Raw genomic sequence first — 14,520 nt, 5'->3', positions numbered from 1 at the left:
CAAGTCTAGCAAGTGCAGATATGAACAAAAGGTTATTCTTGATCCCAGGTACATAAAGTGCATCAACAAGGGTGAAAGAATTGCCATTCACAGTAGTCAACACAATCTTTCCAACTCTCTTGATCGGATAAGAGGCATTGCTGGAGTGACTAAATTCCCACGAGAGACATCCTCAAGATAGGTAAACAAGTCACGATGAGAGGTAATGCGCTTTATAGCACCACTATCAAAGTACAACACATGAGCATCTATAGCAATTGACATACATGCATCATGGACAAAAGGATCATAAGTGCACTCTGCATTAAAATTCCATTCAGCGTCAACATCAACATCACAATCTCCTTTCACAGAAGACTCAATAATAGATGCGTTTGTAGTGGAACCAACCTCTTTCTTCTTAGCTTCTTTTGCCTTCAACTTAGGACACTGCTTGATCGAGTGATCATTAGCTTTACAATAATGACAACACATCTTCTTTTTGCCCTTTTCACCAGAACTCCCATACAAATTGCTACCTGCAGAAGCATTAGGAACATATGATTTACCACTCATAGAAGAACCATGAGAAGTGGCTACATTACTGTACCACCTTTTCTTTCAGTAGTAATAAAGGCATGTTCAATTGCACACTATTTAGCCCTGTTTTTTTTTGGAAAGTGACTCTTGTAACATCGATGTGCATAATGCATCAAACTTGACAACTTATGGATTTCCTTGGGTCATAAGTCTTGGTACTAGCAAAAGTCTGGTAAGAATCTGACAAAGCATCAAGAACAATCTGCACAAGGAAAATGTCAAAAATGACTTCGCTTGTAGAAATAAGTTTCTCATTAATATCCTTGACACCAACAAGGAAAGTGTCCCTCTCATCTTCCTCATGCATAATCTTTGACTCCAGCTCTTTACGCCAGCAATGCAAATTTAGCCTCATTGTGACTTGCATAAAGACCAGCCAAAATATCCCAAGCCTGTTTTGTAGATTATACTAAACAAATGTGAGGAGTAATATTGCGCTTCACATACAAAAGAAATCAATGTATGAGCTTGCACATCTCTTACATCCCAAACAAGCTTGCTCAACCATAGGCAAAATAACTCTGGCAGTAGCAACCCTACCACCAAAACCTGCAACATCCTCAACATCGCCTACATCCTTAGAACCAGAAAGTACATCAATTCCCTACAGAATATTCCAAATGCCCTTTGACACAAGGACATGTTGCATCATGTAAGTCCACATAGGGTAATTGTCTCCATCCAATCTATCCTCAGCAACACAAACATCTTGAACACATATGTGTTGTTGTCAGCCATGGCAAATGCCTACACTTGATGTGAAAAACTACTTGAAAAGAGGAGAAATGAAGCAAGACCAACACGTGCTATATAGCACGACCCATAGAAGACTATAAGGGACCTATTATGCAAAAAATTGAAGAGTGCATGTGTGTGGATGCGAGCGTGCACGGTGCGGTGTGCATGTGGGAAGGGGGGAAGAAGGGAGTAGACCCTGTGGGTGAAGCAAGACTCAAGTAATGCGTTGCCCCTTATTCTTTATATATGTACACAAGAATAAGGTGTCAGTGGGTGGGCGCCCATAGCCTCAGTGGTCAGGCAAGGCACATATGCTTGTACCCCAACAATCTCCCACTTTAAAGGCAAATGTGACAATAAGTGTGTCCTACTAGCTAAACTACTAGTATGTACAAGCAAATAGGTGAGAGACTCTCTCAACCTGTGTCCACTAGCTCGCTCAGTCGATCTACATGCAGTTGTATTGGATCTAGTGGTAGGCGAGTGAGCGTACCCACGCTAGAGCCTACATGTAAATCTCGCAAACTACTATGTATGGTCTACAAAACTCCACTATGCATCATGCTAGTCAGTTATTGCACGATTGACAATCCTTGTTGCAAATGCTCCCATGTCGGGCGCTCCAATACTAGTAGATCGTACATGAGACGCTTGAACGCTGACAAAATCTGCGCAACCCTAGTTGTACTCACCTCCCTTGTGCTATTTGCATGTACTTCATCATCAAGACTACCCATCGCATATGGAAGTGTCAACGCCGACACTGGGATGGCTATGTCCTCTCACCCATAGGCAAAACTATGTGTCCTTGCACCAACTCGTCAGCCTCTAGCATGGTATATCAAAGAACTCCATGTCTGTCATCTCTGTCTGTGTCTCTAGGGAGTAGACCTGATCTACCTCTACCTACAAAGACTCGGACGACATCTGTTGTGTCTCAATGTAGAAATCCCGCTCCACCTGCCACAACACATTCCACTAACATGTCATGCACAACTAAATGCTCTGTCTCTTTAGCATACTAAAGCTCACTCGTGAAGGAGACGCATTTGGTCTCTCGCTCCCCACATGTCATGGTAGTAATGGAGACTATATCATCTCACACCTGAGAAACTTGCATTGGGTATACACTGTATGACCTAGCACCTCATGCAATGACTAGGAAACCCAAATGCATCTAGAAAGACTGCTCTCAAAGCAGTACCTGACATCCACTGTCTCTCAGGCATCTCACTGAGATCAAGCTTTGCACAATCCCAAGAATATAACGCACATGTGTAAGCGTATAAGATGCACCACTGGGTAGTAAAAAACATATATATCATGCACTCTCTAAGTCATAAGTTGAACCATTAGCTAGATGAACACGACCATAACTCCCACTAGCAAATGTGCTGAACCAATCACGTCATGGTGTGACAAAAAATATTGCAGACTCATCTAGCAACCATTGAGAGCAAGTGCCATCTCTATCAGACATGTATCGTGGGTGGAGGCTAGAGGTAAGTGTGACATTAACATCACTGGCATATGTAGCCATCTCTCTAGCATGTGTCGTAACTATCTGTGCATCACGCATCTGTCTCCGCTGTCGTCTCATGCATCTAAAACAACAATGCCTAATGTGTCCTATGCGACCACAATACCAACATTGCATATGTTGGGAAGATCAAGACCTTTGTCTCTCATGAGCCGTCACTGTAGACTCAACTGTGTCACACATCATGTCAATGAATACACGTCAAAAGTGGGAGATCACTCGATCACTATGCTAATCAAGCATAAACCAAGCAATAGCTCAATAGTGAAAACTTGTAACCTGCATGTTGTAGTCTCACCCTCCGAATATGCGTCGATGTGAGAACATGAGGCAAAATCAACGGGAACATGTAACCACTACGAGCATACCATAAATGCACTCCTGCGAGAATGGGTACAAGAACACCAAACCTGTGTCCAAGCCTCAAAGAGAGAGTAAACACTCGATCATTGTCAAAGTGGGAATAAATCAACCACTATACAATCAATAAACCATGATCAAACTGCATCAAATCTGATGTTCACATATGCATAAAACCAACTCCACAATCTACAAACTCTACAAGCACACAATCTGGGACAAACTGCTCATTTGAGCATAAAGCGCATAACCATATATGCAAGTGGAGAGCAAATTATCTCAAAATGCATCCCACAGTAGAAACTGCCTGCAAAAATCTACAAAAGACTATGAAACCTATGATTGTCTATCTATAGCCACACAAGCATACGTAATCCTCACTCCTGTGAGAGTGGTACAAGAACAGTAAACTGTGTCTAAACTGACAAAACCTGTCAAAGTGAGAGTAAACACTCGATCACAGTCAAAGTGGAGTCTAACTCAACCACTAAACCATCAGAGAGTAATCTGTGAATACGTGAAAAACATGGTGAGAATCTGGGAACCAACGGACAAAGTTCCCCCTATATTTTGAGCAAAATCTCAAAAAATCTCACCAAAAATTGCATATGAGTAAACAAATCCACAAATGGCATACATGCACTGTCAAAACCTTGGCAAACTGACTCACTCTTGAAGGAGTGACTCTATGGACCTGTATCTGTCCAAAAATGTTGTAAACTTGTAAACCTACTACTTGCGAGCTATGGCTAGCTCAAACTGTATCCGTAAATGCATACATAGCATGAAATTGCACAAATTGTGTTAAAATTGGCTCTCTAGAATGCCCCACACAATCATACTTAGTTAGCACTACAAGAAAGTGCAAACTGTGAGAAAAAATTGTCAAGAATTTGGCACACTACCTCATCGTTCAAAAAACATGTCGATCAAAATCCAAACAAGCACAACCAACTGCATGTGGTCAAAATCGCCGTCCAAGAGCCTCTCTCGCGAGAAAAACTGCTCCAAAATGGTGGATTGGAGGCGCTATGCGTTGGGGTGTGCCGTTGAAGGTAGAAATTGGGGGTAGTCAAAGCCATAATGGCCAAAGCTGAAGCTGGGATGTTGGGGGGTACCGTCATAAGAAATCCACTCTGGAATGGGTGTGGGAGGGATGTCGTTGGCGAAGCTATGCTAGAGCAGAGCCAAATCTCTCTCACTCACTCTCTCTATGTCAAAGCAAAGAAAAACCTGGTCGATGCTGCCATCAGCCACAAGATAGAAGCGATTGCCAAAGCCAGAGTCGTCGCTAATAGCCGAGTTGCGGATCCCGAGAAGAAATGCCAAAGTCGTAGCCACCAAAATTGGTGTTGAAATCGATGCCAAGGCGCTAAAATCTCAAGCCAAGAAGAACACGTGTGTCGTAGTCCAAGCCGAAAGGGAAAATCACCAAAGTGAAAATTGAGTCGATGCTAGGAAAAACCCAAGCTTACTTGCCTGTCTCACACATGTCGTTTTGTTTTTGCCTCAAATGGTGATTTTTTCCCTCTCTTTCTCTTTCCCTCTAGCTTGCCGCTCTTCCAATGCCACCTCTCTAACTCTTATTCTCTGAAGCCGGCTCTTCACACTCTATCTCTGCTTTGAGTGTGAGTGTGTGAATACAATCTTGGAAGGAAATTTTGTAAAAATTTTCTGAAGCTTTGCTCTCTGATGAGGACTGTTTGGATGACTCTATGTGTGAGTGTGTGTGTGTTGTGTGCAACACACCACACCTGCTTGCCCTTCCTCTGCACTGCTTGGTGGCTAGCAACCAATGCTACTGTAAGATTTTGATTGCATCAATTGCCTGGCTTGCAATTCACCGAGTGTGTGTGTGTGTGTAATCACCATCACATAATCCCATACTTTATTCTTCTACCAGTGCTACCTAAGCATCCCATTACACACCCAAAAATTTGCTATGTTCACTGCATGAGAGCTAAATTTTGTTATGCTTCCCCAAATTGCTGCTCGCTTCAACTTGCAATTGCAGTACACAACAATGCTCATCCAAATGTGCTTGGTACTGGCTGCCCCGAATCCTGCTCACAAAGCTCCAATTTTCATGCTCGCCCAAATTACCTGCTCGACGTGGCTTTATCGATTCTCCTCAAGCTTTACTAGAAGCTCGAGATGCTCAATTTTCCAAGCCTTCACTTCCTTGCTCAAATTTGCCTCTATTGCATCTCCTGCTTGGTTGGTTCTCCTCTACAGATCTTGAGAAATATTCAAGATTCCATCTCTTCAAAAGAGGTTACACATGCCGACGAATCCACTGAAGCTCTAATTTGTTCGGGATCTGTTGCCACCGAGCTCAAGCTGTGATGGTCAAGCTTCGTCGCTCCCATGCCTATCTTCGAGAAATTGTCATGCGTGCCGTCGATCGCCATCGCCGTCACCAAATCTCTAATACCAGTTGAAGAGTGTGTGTACACAAATGCATGCATGTGTGGTGCGATGTGCATGTGATAAGGGGAGAAGAAGAGAGTAGACCATGTGGATGGAGCAAGACTCAAGTAATGAGCTACCCCTTATTCTTTTTATACGTACACAAGAATAAGGTGTTAGTGGGCAGGCGCCCATAGCCTGGGTGGTCGAACAAGGCATAGACGGCTCTACCCCAACAAAAATGGCACTGATAGAATTTTTGCACAAAATAAAAAAATTGCATGCGCAACACTGCCTATAGTGGAAACAGAGGCCGAAATAAGCTCGAACCAAAAATCTTAATCGAATTATTTATCGACCTGTTGACGTTCACCAAAGCTCACAGAAATCGAAGAAAGTGAGTAGGCGTATGTTGGAACTGCTAGCGACTAAGCACGGGAGGATGCAACCTGCTTTGATACCAATTGTTGGAATTAGGGTTGCAGTAAAACACACACATCTTGGAGAAGATGAAGGAAGCTCAAGGAACACAACAGAGAGTATATTACTTAGTGTGCAATGGAAAGATTAGATAGCCCTAGAGTGATGGGAGTATATGCAATGCACTGGGGAAAAAACCTCCTAGTGAGGGAAACTATGCCCTGACGGTCCTAAGTGTGCACACACACATCACTACCACATGTATATGGTGACAATAGACTTCTGGGTTGAGTTTGGATAGAGGATCCCTTTTTACCCGTCGACATTCTTTCACTATGGTGACTAACTCCACTTGGTGCTTGGAAGGCTTAGCTGTCACAAGCATGTATTTACTTAGCCCTTATCACCTTTCATAGTACATTGGCAAGGTCTTCTAGATGCTTGAGAAACTGAGCTACTGCAAGCTTGATTCATGGTATGCATACACTTAAAACTTAGGAACATTTAAAAGAAATTTTAGAGTCAAAATTAGACAAAATTCTTTATAAAATATACTTTGTTCATACCTGATTTTTACCTTTGATAGGAGTCATTGTAAGTACTTATTACAAGGTTTACATTATCCTTTAGATGAATGTCTTGCATCCACCTTGCATCTTCAAAAGGATAATTTTTAAATTTGACAAGTACGCTCAGATAGTCTTACCACTTCTTAAAACCTTGCCTTCATGTCATAGGATGCTCTCTTGTTTGCAAGATCTCTTCTTGACCCTCAAACTCAGGTGGTTCTTTAATTATTGGTTCTTTGGGTGGCTCGCCCTTATAAGGTTTTAAGAGGCTCACATGAAAGGCATTATGAATGAGCCATGTACTTGGGAACCTTAACTTATAATCTGTTTCATTGATAAGCTTAAGAATTTGAAATGGGCCATAATATCTTTTTGCTAACTTAGCATAATATCCCTGGTGACTCGTTGGGTGTCCTTGTGTTGCCTTGCCCATAGTATGACTTAGGCGTGCTTTTGGAAACTTGATTAATACCCAATCATTTTCTTTGAATGTCAAGGCTCGTCTATGCTTATCAACAACAACCTTTTGCTTCTTTTGCGTGATGGATATAGATTCTTCGATCTTTTGAAAAGACTCTTTAAGATCGTTATTATACTCATCAACAACAAATATGTTCCCGCGTGTCTTGACTATCAATGGGATCTTGGTCTTCCTTCAATTACTTCAAAGGGTGCCTTTCCTATAGAAGTATGAACAATGTTATTATACGCATACTCTACTAAGGGTAAATACTTTTCCCATTAATCTCTTTGATCTAGTTCTGTAACATAGGCTTTAAGTAGATCTATGATGGTTGGATTTGCTATCTCACTTTGGCCATCCATTTATGGGTGATAGGCCGAGGAGAAATTCAGCTTAGTATATCAAATTCTCAAAGAGACCGTTCCAAAAATTGCTAGTCATTCTATCGAATACTATAGACATTGGTAAGCCATGGTAGTTAAAGACCTTTGAGATAAAAAGGGTTTCCATATGGTGTGTTTTAATAATCTTTTTGACCGGTATGAAATGCGCTTGCTTGCTAAATCGGTCTACTATTGTCCATATTCCCGTATTCCCATGTATGGAATTGGGTATCCAAAGATGAAATCCATGGATATACTTTTCCATGGGAATCAGGTATAGGCAATGGCTGAAGCAAGCCAGGCTACTTCCCTCTATCATACTTTGTCTTTTGACATACAATGCATTTGGCAACATAGTCTGGCACGTTTGCCTTTATTGTTGGCCAATAACTCCCTCAAGAGAAGCTTGAATCCCTCTATCTCCCACATAAGGTGGAACATGAGATTTGTGTTGTATAACCTTTTCACAAACATTATGTAGCTCATAGCCTATTTCCATAGAGAAGATAACACCATCTTGGACATTGTACGGTTCCTTTTTCTTCCCTAGTGCAATACCTAAGATTACATCTTTAAAGTCTAGATCTATAACATACTCATCTACCATAGAGGATAGATCATTGTGAGTAGCTATTGATACAACATTCACCTTTTTCCTTTGTGAAAGTGCATCGGCCACTTGGTTGTGCTTACCAGGTATGTGAGCGATATGAAAATTAAACAGTGAGAGATTTGCCCACCTCATTTTCTTATCACTTAATTTAATTTGTGTCAAAACATTATTTAAGACTTTGATGATTTGTGCGGAAATTAAATGGAGTGCCTAAGAGATAATGCTTCCAAGCATCCAGAGCATGTAAGATATCTAATAGCTCTTTTTCATATATGCTTAGATTCTTCTCTTGGTCATCCATCCTCCTATTTCGTATGCTATGGCATGCCCTTCTTGAAGCAAAACAGATCCAAGGAATTATCAACAAGCATCACATTGGACTTCAAAAGGCTGGTAATATTAGAACGGGTTGAAAAAAATTTGCCTTTAAATTTTCAAAAGCTTCATTCTCTTTTGTAGTCCATACAAATTTAACATTGTTTTTAATAAAATTATACAATGGGCTTGCTATGAAGAATGAGATTTTTTCTATGAAGCATCCATAGTGTGCACACATTCCTATAAAGCTTCTCAATTCATGTAGATTCGTTGGTATAGGCCATTCTTTTATTACCTCCAACTTTGCAGGGTCCATTTGGATCCCTGCTTGAGAGATTATATGACCTAAATAATGAATCTCTTTCAAGGAAAATTCACTTTTCTTTTGATTAATGTAAAGCTTATTGCCTCTCAAAACTTGAAATATTACCGGGAGATGCTTCTTATGTTTCTCAACAGTCTTTGAGTAGATAATAATGTCATCAAAGAACACACCCGTGAAGCTTCGACAAGGTCTGAAGAGCCTTTCCATCATTCAATTAAAGGTAGCCGGAAAATTGGTGAGTCCAAAAGGGAGTACCAAGAATTCATATAGGGCAAAATTTGTTCGAAAGACCGTCTTATGAATATCTTCAGGCACTATCCTTATTTGATGATAGCCACTTTTGAGATCTATTTTACTAAAGTAGGTAGACCCTTGTTGCTTATCGAATAGATCTTCTATCCTGGGAATAGGAAATATTTTCTTTATGGTGATCCCATTAAGTGCCGGATAGTCCACACACATTCTATAAGTACCATCTTTCTTTTGTACTAGTAGAACGAGTCTAAGAAAGATGCATGTGTTCCTAATGAAGTTAAAAATGAAACTAAAGAGGAATTAGAACTTTCTATTTTTCTAAATAAATTTCAAGATGTGTTTACGGATGACATTCTCAGGGAGCTACCTCCCAAAAAGGGACAAGATGTTCATTCCATAGAATTTCTACGTGGTAGCTCACCTCCTAATAAGCTTCCTTATTGAGTCTCACTAGCTCAACAAGAGGAGATTATGAGGCAAGTGAACGAGCTTGTGGAAAAAGGGATGGTCAGACTACTTTATCTCCATTCTATTCACCCCTTGACAAAAACCATGTAATAATAAAGAGATATTTTCATTACTTTGTCTAAAGTTTAAGTTTTTACAAGAGGTATAGTGTTGCTTGCACTATTAAATCAAAGTGAAACATCCTTGACTCGATAGGAAAATAAGACTTTTCTCTCTGGAAACTTCATAGTGGCATCCGTGCGATCAAACCATGGTGCCCCTAGGATAATATCTTCATGCTTGAGTGGAGAGATGAAGAAATATTCCTTATCAACAAAGCTTTGCAATGGAGCCTTAGATTCCCAATCAATGGAGTGGTTGATACCTCAAGCTCTTTAAAATCTCCATCTGCTTGTACCACATCTCCCTTCTCAAAGTCATGAATTCCTAGCTTGGTAGCTAGCTCAACAAAAATGAAGTTGTGGGTCAACAACAATATGAAAGCATCATGCTCTCTTACTTTTCCCCAAGCATAAGAGAGGGGTCCTCCTTTGCAATGGCTTTCCTCTTTTAGAGCTTCCACCATGGTGGCTCTAGGAGGGTCACTATGTTCACTTCTCTTGAGACATGCACGAAAAACATGACCTTGCTCTCCACACTTGAAACTCTTGTTATTATTATGATAACGTTCAACCTCTTCAGGAGAAAGTATATTTTTACCTTTGTAGCCCTTTTCTTTTGCCTTTCCTTTGTTGTTGTTTTTGTTAGACTTGGGAGAACTCTGCGTCGCATTGTTCTTCCCTTTAGCTCAATTGATTCTTTGGCTTCCGTTGGCTTTGAGCACTTCTTGGTCCCTTGTTGGAAATGAATCCTTGAAGCAACCATAGCATGATGTATGCCCTCCATGATAGTTTTAGCTCTTTGTGAGTTGACATACTCACTCATCTCCTCAGATAGACCAACACAAAATTGTTGCTTTTGTTCCGCAAAGTCTATCTTTTTGTAGACAGTGGCTTTGAGATATAACTCTCAAATCTTATCCACATACTTGCATACATACTCATATGGGGCCATCTTCAATCTTTGGCCATTTTGTGAGGACTTTGTCTTTGGGATCACTTGGAAGGAATTGATTTGTAGTAGCAATCCTCAAAGCGCTCCAAGTATTTGGAGCTTAACCTTGACTACATAGTCTTGCCGAGTATTGACATGCTGAATTTTGGAAATGGATACTTCAAAAGCCACGTCAAATTGTTGGATGGAGTCCAACAGTTTATTAGTTTCTCCAAAGGTTCCATGATAGCTGATGTTCTTTTCTCCCTCTTTGAATTTCTTCAACTTACGTGACCTCTTCCATGCTGCATGCCTTGGAGTTCCTTCCGGCATCTCCTCTTCATTGCCCAAAGAGATTCCTCGTTTGGAGGTCTCACTACTAGGAGGCCTCGCAGGAATTCTCTTCTCTTGGGCATTTGAGGGAACTTGGGCTTGAAGAGCTTGAATTTGGCTTTGAACTTTTGCTTGCAAAGTTTCCTATTGCTTCTTGTAACTTGTCAACAAGGTAGTTGACAACTCTGCAACCATCATCAAAAGCTATACCATGAGCCAAATCTAAGTTGTCAATATTTATTAAATTCTCTTGATTATGTTAGGCCATGATTAAATTTTCTTATATGTGTATGCTACACCTATGGCTTAGAATATTGTTAATTGCAAAGAGTAGTGGAGTGTGTTTAGCAGTGTGAGGCTGGCATCGGTTTCTATTGGGTGACTCATATCTCAATAATGGTTAAGTCGTAGGCAAGTCTTGAAAGACGCCATTATTAAGACCATAGATCCCAATGGTGTCCTCCGCACCCTGTAAACACACATACCAGCCAAGTTAATATATCCCAGTCCCACTTATCCTATTGCAATGAACAACTCCAACCTTTCATAGATTACTCAAGGAACTCGCTTCTTAGGCAAGAAAAGATAAACATTGGCTTTGATACCAATGTCAGAGAATCAAATACTAACTTTTAGATTCAACAAAATTTATCTATGCAAGGAGAGAGTTTTCCCTTAAGAGAAAGATAGCAAGGAGAATATAGGTTGTGTCGGGCTGATTTCTTTACACAAATACACATTAGAAACACTATAAACATCCACATAATTCAAAGAGAATACTTAATTAAAATGGACAACTTGATGAGGACCGAAAATGTTGGGAGTAGGTCCCCCCTCCAAAAGGACTTGCACTATAATCCTCTCAAAAGAGAGCTTTGTTACAATACATGTTTGTGCTCTTGCAGCGCAGGCTTGCTTGAATCAAGAAGATGGTGTTCTTCAAGGTTACATGGTCTAACCCTCCTTCCCAAACCCTAAACACCCTAGTGTAGAGAAAGGAACTACGCGAAAAGAGGAAGATGAAGGTGGAAAGAAGTATTTTCAAGCAGAGGAACTTGCCATGAGCTCAGGTGTGGATGCTATAGAGGTAGACTCAGAACCTTTTGCACGTCAAGAGGATCTACTACAACTCACTAAAGAGGAAGGTGGATTTTTCAAATTCTCCCTGTGGGCCACCTACAAAGCGCAACCCAAAAGAGCAGAGAAAAAAAGAAACAGTTATTGTAGAAGACCATGTAATCATCAATGAAAGGCTTTTTGACTTTGTAGTATCTTCAGGAGCTTCTGATAAATTTCATAAGGTATGTGGTATCTTTAATGCCACCTTTAGTCTTGATGATCTTCTAGCTTAGCACAATGATTTATTATAGCATGAAAAAGAGAGGTTTGAGCGTGCAGAAGGGCAAGGTAATCCTTGATGACATGGTGGTGGTTCACTTGAAAGATTGTGATACCAAAGGACGTTTGTACCAAAAAATACCATCAGTTGCCAGTTTCATACAGGCCCTTGTGGTGCCCTATGCACAAAAAAAGTGCAACCTAATCCATGAGTCCTTTGGCTATCTTTTATATCTCAATTTACAATTTTCTAGTCTTATGAAGAACCCTCAGGAAATTATGGAGGAACAAGATCTACCACCAAATGAACAAGAGCACAAGGAGAAGGACTACAATGAAGTGGATGAGATAGAGGAGGCTATTAACTTTGAGGCAAAAGCAAAGGAGATTGGAACAATGCAAAATACTTTCTGTCAAAACATAAAAAATAAAGCTATCATTGGATGTGTGTGTCCGGACTCAATGAGAACGAAGCTGAGTTGATGCAAATCCTGGTGTGCTAGAATTTAGGATTGGTGATAGGACATGCATCTTCCTCTATGACATTAGAGAGATAGATAGATAGATAGATAGATAGATAGAGAGAGAGAGAGAGAGAGAGAGAGAGAGAGAGAGAGAGAGAGAGAGAGAGAGAGAGAGAGAGAGAGAGAGAGAGAGAGAGAGAGAGAGATTCTCTCAATAATTCTTTAAAAAAGAAATCTCTCATTGACGTTTGGCAAAAACAAGAGGGGTGCCAAGTGGTCAAGGAGCGTACATGTGTTGAGGAGAGAAATTACTCTCTCACATCATGAATTAAGAGAAGGGGATGACTTTTTAGACATGAAGAACTCATGGGAAGCCATGATGGTGTTAGAGGGATGAAGAGTCTACTAGGTCACAATCTATGCTTTGGTGGCCCATCCTTAGCACTACATCTATTGCATCTCAAGGGAGGGGGAGCCCCTTCATTAACACATAGTAGCTAGAAGGCATGCAAGGTGTTGCAAACAATTATGAGCTGTATCATTCTCAAGGTGAGCCTATGGACATTGACCAATGTAAAAAAAAACCATTGAGACTATGGTCATATTGAATGATGGGAGATTCTGTAGTAGTCACAAGAATATGTAACAAATGAAAATAAGGGAAAATCATAGAAGCTTTAAGATGCACTCCAATGCATAAGGGAGCAAGAAAAAATGGGTAGCCAATGATGAAAGAACTTAAAAAGTACTTTTGAAATAGCTTTGTGTGCTTTCTTTTAATTGTTCACTGTTTGGGGCATACTAAGTCTAGTGCCATGACACAATTGGTGCGATAGACCATGAGAGACATTATGCTTGATACATATGTCCTTAGCTAAGTGGGTCAAGTAGAGCAAGGTGACAAGTCTTTATGATTGCAAGAGCATCATATCTAAGGTAAAGCAAAGATTCATATTGTTGTAAGTGAGACTTTGGTAAGTATGGGTGATTATCAGGGAGGTTCATGTAAGATGAAAGTGGTAGTATTTGATTTAAAGTGCAAATGGCACTACATAGGGCTATAGTATTTCTCTCTCAACATTTTTTTGAGCGTGTTTAATTTTGAAGTAGCTCGTTATCTCTAGGTAGAGAAGACTAATGACTTTAGAATTACCCATATAGAAGAGATGGCAAGCTATTGGGTTATAGATACTCTATATAGCTGGAGCCAAATAGGCTAGGTAATGGAGAGTGTTAAGGCCTTATGGACCAAATATAAAATACTATAATACAAACATACTAAGATAATCCTATATAGCATGATTATTTAACTTGTACAAGGAATGCTCGCTTTTCACAGTATGACCGGCTTGGGTTGACCACTATGTATAAATTTTGTATATCGCGTGCGTTCAAGGGTTATTTTAAAAACTCCTTGTATGCAAATTTTTCATTTATAAAATACACCCTTTTCCTATTCAATATGTTTTTTTTTTTTCCAATTTCATTATATGATACCCTTCTAAATGTGAAAATGTGAGATTTTTCTTCATAATAACCCCTTCCGCTACACTCATGTGATAGTCACATAATTATTAAGTGACCCCCCCGATGACCGGTTGGGTCTATTATTCAATTATTATTATGTTCTTTTTAAGAAGATAAATTTTTCTTTCCTATATCATAGAAAGTTTCACAAATGTTGAGCCAAGTGGGCTACATTGAGAAGAGCCTTAGTTTTAAATTCAATGGGCTAACACGAGAATAATGTCAAGGCCTTATGGCAAGGACATTGGATCTATGATAGTGTGAGACTATGAAGAGAAGAAATTTCCTCATATTACTTGCTAATGGATTTAAAAACAACATTGATGTGGTTTGACTAATCACAAGGAAGGCTAGTATATTCTTCATATGGATCATTTGCAAGCTTG

Source organism: Adiantum capillus-veneris, chromosome 11 (genome assembly GCF_014529385.1).
Source record: "Adiantum capillus-veneris isolate H3 chromosome 11, ASM1452938v2, whole genome shotgun sequence".
Classification (NCBI taxonomy): Eukaryota; Viridiplantae; Streptophyta; class Polypodiopsida; order Polypodiales; family Pteridaceae; genus Adiantum; species Adiantum capillus-veneris.
This window is presented reverse-complemented; position numbering follows the sequence as displayed.